This window comes from Pinus tabuliformis, chromosome 4_2, assembly GCF_031772625.1.
Source record: "Pinus tabuliformis cultivar Carrire ecotype Pingquan chromosome 4_2, CPIR1, whole genome shotgun sequence".
NCBI lineage: Eukaryota > Viridiplantae > Streptophyta > Pinopsida > Pinales > Pinaceae > Pinus > Pinus tabuliformis.
In genome coordinates, this window is record NC_142304.1 from 1,098,643,774 (window position 1) to 1,098,649,773 (window position 6,000).

Genomic DNA, 6,000 nt, shown 5'->3' on the forward strand with positions numbered 1-6,000 from the left:
TAATAATGTAATAATGGGATGGGCCATAGTAATAAATAAGGTGGTTAACCCATATCATGTAAGGGACCACAAGTAGTTAGTAATAATGTAATGGGCCCATGGTATTAGTTCGATGGTATGAGGGAACCATGGTAATGACCCATGGTATTGTATGTATGAGGCCTATATAGAGTTAGAGACTCCACATGGACAGAGGTCAAAGATTATTATATGAACAAACATATGGCTTGTGGAGTGTTCTCCTTTCTTAAGGAGTGAATGTATGGTGTTGCCCTACCTTAAGGGTTTGATCAATAAAGTGAATCATTTCTATCTATTTCTATCTTGTTATTTCTTGGGTATATTTGTATTTTCATATATTTCTAGATCAGATCTATAACAAGTGGTATCAGAGCTATAACATAGGTTGTCTAGATCAGTGGAGATGCGGTTGTGACAGCGGTAGATGGGTTGTTCTCGAGATCAGTGTCGGGGAAAGGCTGGATCGTCGGGGTCCACCCGCACCCGCTGGTCCTTTCATTTTTCGCATGTTTCTATTATAAACATATTGTTTCCACGTTTATTGGAAATTGTAACTAAAACGTGTTATAAAAACACTATAACACAGAAAGTTGACGAGGGAGTGTATTTGGGAACCATCCTAGGGGGTCGGAGGTCAGGGTGACCAGTACAGTCGTGTATATGCTCATTTCGACTCGAGGATTCGAGCAAAACTCAGTGGTGAAATCCATTTTTGTGTTGAGACTCTGTTTTTGAGCTCACACCTGTAACAACCATTTTGAAGACATAATATAGAGGTCAGCACTGGAAGCTAGGACCAGGAGACGTAGCCAGGAAGTCTGGTGAACTCCTTTATCATTTTGGTTGTGTTGATGTGTTTTTATTGTGTTTTGTGATTGTTTAATTGTTTGTGTTATTCGTAATCTTATCGATCCATTGCACTAAGTAATATAGACAACTCTACACATAAATTTGTAATACCTTTCAATTTCAGATCAAGTGGTATCAAAGCTTAAGGTTCTTAAGGTTTGACAAGTTTGTGTGGAGATTTGAATGCTGACTAGGTTAATGCTTAGACGAGGTGAAGGAGAACTTGTTGAGTCGAATCCAGAGATTGGAAGGGTCTTTTCACGAAGAAGGATGGCAGATGAAGCTCCACTTGGGTCAGAATCCTAGTTCTTGGATAGCTTCATGACGATACGTGCCATGGTGGAAGAGATGTATCATGAGTTTAAAAAGGTAGAGGTGAAGGCACTTCATCACCTAGACCAGGCAAAGGAGTAGAGGAACATTTTCTCTTTGTCCCTCCAGAGAAAGAAGAGAAGGAAGATAAAAGGAAAGGAGGACTGCAACCTCCACCATCTCCTCCATCATCACCATCATCGTCTACTTCTCATAAAACTAGTTCTTCTAAGAAGAAGAAAACGAAAACTTCTATGACCAAATTAGATGTAAAATTTGATTTGCTAATTTATGATGGAGAAATTAATGCAGAAAAGCTAGATAATTGGATAAGGCAAATTGATGTATATTGCAGGGTGCAGAAAATCGATTCAAAAAGGAAGAAGATTCAGTTGGCTAGCCTTTGCCTCAGAGGAACCGCACTTGTGTGGTGGGAAGGCAAGACACAAGCAGATCTTCAAAAACATGGTAAAATCATTTCAACTTGGAATGAATTTGTTTCTACCATTAAAAAGCAATTTTATCCTTTAGCTTACATGCAGCAGGCAATGATGAGTTGGCAGACACTACGTCAATTGAAGGGTCAAAGTGTATAGAGTTATACTCAGGAATTTCGAAAAAGAGCTTTAACATTAGGTATTTCATTGGACTCACTAAAGACATTGTTAAAATATATAGGTGGTCTTCATAGTTATTTGAAGCATACTATACTTATGTTCAATCCCACTAGCTTAGATGATGTATCAGTCCAAGCGACTCATCTAGAGGCTAGAGGTAAGAATGTAAACCCAGATGTTGGGAAATCATCCAAATCTTTTGAGAACAAGAATAAAAAAAATAAGAAACTGAAATGGAGGGAGAGGAAAACAAACACTGTAAAGGAGGATAAACCTTCATGCACTCATTGTAAGAAGAAAGGATACGATGAGGCAAACTGCTGGTCTTTGCATCTAGAACTGAAGCCTAAGAAGTTCGGGGGTAAAGAGCGAAAGAATGTTGTTGCTATTCAAAAGGACTTGGGGTCAGACTCAGGTGATGAAACAACAGTTACAGCCACAGGTATAAAAGGTAAATATTCTGAAGCATCTACAAGTAATTCTTCATATTTTGTTGATAATGAAAGTAATGAGAGGAAAAGAAATGAGCTATTTCATTGGAGTAATTTCCAAACACACTAAAATTGATACTTTATTTGATAGTGGGTCACAAGTAAATTTGATTTCTAAAACAATTGTAAATAAGTTGGGTCTAGAAACAAAACCTCATAAGAAGCCATATCCATTAGGTTGGGTGTGTGATAAAACAAAGCTACAAGTTACGAGACAATGTAAACTTCGGTTTGCTATTGGGTCAACATTTGTAGATGAGGTTGAGTTAGATATAGTCCCATTGGACATATGTGGAATTGTTTTAGGAAGTCCATACTTGTACGATAGAAAGGCTATCTTCTATCGAGCTGAAAATAAGTATCAACTCACTAAGGATGGAATTGAGTATATTGTAAGGGCTCATAAAATTAAAGATAACTTTTCTCTCATAAACTCAGGACAGATGAAAAGAATAGTCAATTCAAGTAAGCAAATTTTTACTAATGATTGTAAAGGCAAAGGATCTTGATAAATTCGATGCATTCTGAGGTTGTAACCCTAAACAAAAAGCATATTTAGTTAAAGTTGTTTCTGATTATGATATTATGTTTAAAGAGCCTCAGGGGCTTCCACCCAAGCGGGAGATAGCACATGATATTTATTTGCAGTAAGATGATCCACTACCTAACATTGGAATGTACAGGTTATCAACTTTAGAGAATGCAGAGATAAAGAAGCAGGTATAGGAGTTGCTCGATAAAGGGTTTATACGACCAAGCACATCACCGTGCGGATCAACAATTGTGTTGGTGTGAAAGAAAGACGGTTCGTGGAGAATGTGCATTGATTTTAGAGCACTAAATAAAATTATGATCAAGAATCGTTATCGTCTTCCTCGTATTGATGATTTATTAGATCAATTAAAAGATGCAGTTTACTTTTCTAAATTAGACTTGCAAAGCGACTACCATCAAATCAGAGTTGCGGAACAGGATGTATGGAAAAATGCTCTTAAGACGAAGCAAGAACTTTATGAGTGGTTGGTTATGCCTTTTGGCTTAACCAATGCTCCTGCTACGTTTATGCGAGTCATGAATGATGTATTTAGACCATTTATTGATGATTTTGTAATAATCTATTTAGATGATATTCTTGTTTTTAATAAGACTTGGGATGAACATGTAAAGCAGGTTTTAGATGTTTTAAAGAGAGAAAATCTTTATGTGAAACTGTCAAAATGTGAATTTGGTAGGACATCTTTGAATTATTTGGGTTATATTGTAGGGGGTGGTGAATTGAAGATAGATCCCTCTAAGGTTGAAGTCATTGTGAATTGGCCTAAACCCAAATCTGCTACAGAAGTTAGAATTTTCTTAGGGGCAACACAATATTAGAGAAAGTTTATTGCTAACTTTTCATTGATTGCAGCTCCTTTACATGTTTTGACAAGTGTGAAACAGTTGTTTCAGTGGGGAGGCAAACAACAGAAAGCCTTCGACACCTTCAAAGAAAGGATCAGTACAACGCCAATACTAGCACTGCCAGATCTTCAGCATACATTTGAGATTGAGACCGATGCAAGTGACTATGCCATGGGAGCAGTGTTGATGCAATACATGAAGCCTATATGCTTTCATTCTGAGACATTTACTTCTGCAGTAGTTAACTATCCTACATATGATAAAGAATTGTATGCATTAGTACAGTGTTAAAAAGTGGAAACATTATATAATGGGTAAAGAAACAATCATACACATAGATCATCAACCACTTCAATATTTACACTCACAAACTAAATTGCAACAATCAAGAGATTACAGGTGGATGGGTTTTCTACAGTAATTTCACCTTGTTATCAGATATAAGAAGGGCATACATAATAAGGTTGTAGACATGTTATCAAGACCAATCATAAATGCATCCACTATACTTAAGCATAATTCAGTAATTCATGAAAGTTACATTGAACAATATGCTCAAGATATAGATTTTAAGGATGTATATGCAACTTTAAGTCATGGAAAGCAGGTAGAGGAATTGGATTATTATACAAAGAACCAACTCTTATATCATTTGGGAAAGTTATGCATTCCACAAACTGAAAGAGTTAAGATAATTCGAGAAGCACATACTTCTCTCATACCAGGTCATTTTGGGGTAAGTAAAATAGTTGCACAGATGCAAAGGTTCTGTTATTGGCCACGAATGCATGAGACAGTTTCTAGATATATCAAAGGATGTACTATGTGTGCTACAAGCAAGCCCAGTAATAGAAAAATAGGCTTGTATACTCCACTCCTAATTCCTTCTCATCCTTGGGAAAGTGTTTCCATGGATTTTGTTGGGGGATTGCCAAAGTCTAGAAAAGGTCATGATTATTTGTATGTAATTGTGGATAGGTTCAGTAAGATGTGTATTTTGATACCTTGTAATAAATAAGTCACAGCTAAACAAACTGCAAAGTTGTTCTTTCAAAATGTATGGGTTCATTTTGGATTACCCACTTTTATTATATCTGATTGAGATTCTCGATTTGTTGGGAAATTTTGGTCAAGTTTATGGGAGTTAATGGACAGAAGGTTAAAGAAGAACATAGCATTTCATCCACAAACATATGGTCAGACATAAGTGGTCAACAGGATAGTGATACAATTGCTTAGAGGATATTGCAGCAAGCATCCCAAGCTTTGGGATGAGAATTTGTGTTATGTGCAACATGCTTACAATCGTGCCAAGCATTCTTCTACTCAGAGGCCTCCTTTTGAGACTTGTTTTTGTTTTATACCAAAGTCTCCCTTGGATTTTGTCTTTGGTAAAGGCATAGCAGTTGATGGACATAGTGATGTGGATAAAGCAACTAAGTTCATTGAACAAATCCAAGAAATTCACCAGGCAGTACAGGAACAACTGGAAAGAAGTCAAGCCAAGTATAAGGCACGACATGACAAGCATCGAGTTGAGCATAGTTTTCAAGTTGGTGATCATGTCTGGTTGTACATCAACAAAGAAAGACTGCAAGGGGAAGGTAAAAAGTTAAAGCCAATTAGATATGGTCCTTTCAAAATACTTGATAAAATTGGTGAAAATGCTTTCCGCCTTAATCTACTAGCCTATATGCAAATATATTCAGTCGTTAATGTTGAGAACTTGAGATTATATGAACCTTCATTGATTGAAGATCCCAAAGAGAAAGGTCAGTTGCCTTCCATTGAGGATCTGTTGCCTGAGTATCTCAATGAGTTACAGGAGGACACAGCTCTTGACAGGAGAATAAGAACTTCACGACGAAGGGATGTTGAGTACTTGAGAGTTGGACTCAAAGGTACAAATCCAAGTAAAGCACGATGGATAGAAATTGGAAAAGTGAAGGAACTTTATCCTCACTTACTCGATAGCTAAAAACCAACTTTGGTGGACCAAAAGCTTCCAGTGGGGAGGAGTGATCCAAAATGGATCCAGCATAGCCTCCAGATCTAAAGTCTTCAAATACATGAGAAAGTGGATTAAGGTTGAAGAGCTTGTGAAAACAAAGCCAATGGTGCAAACCGCATGGAAATCCGAGTTTGGATAAGGAAACTAGAGCTAATCAAATATTCAAGTCAAAAGGTCAAAGCCTATGCTAGCAGGACATGTGGCAACCCGGGTCAGAGTCGTAAGTCCCTGATGATGTCAGCGCAACAGATAATGTAGCAGTATACAATTGGTTCAGACCTTAGGTGATGAGGAACAA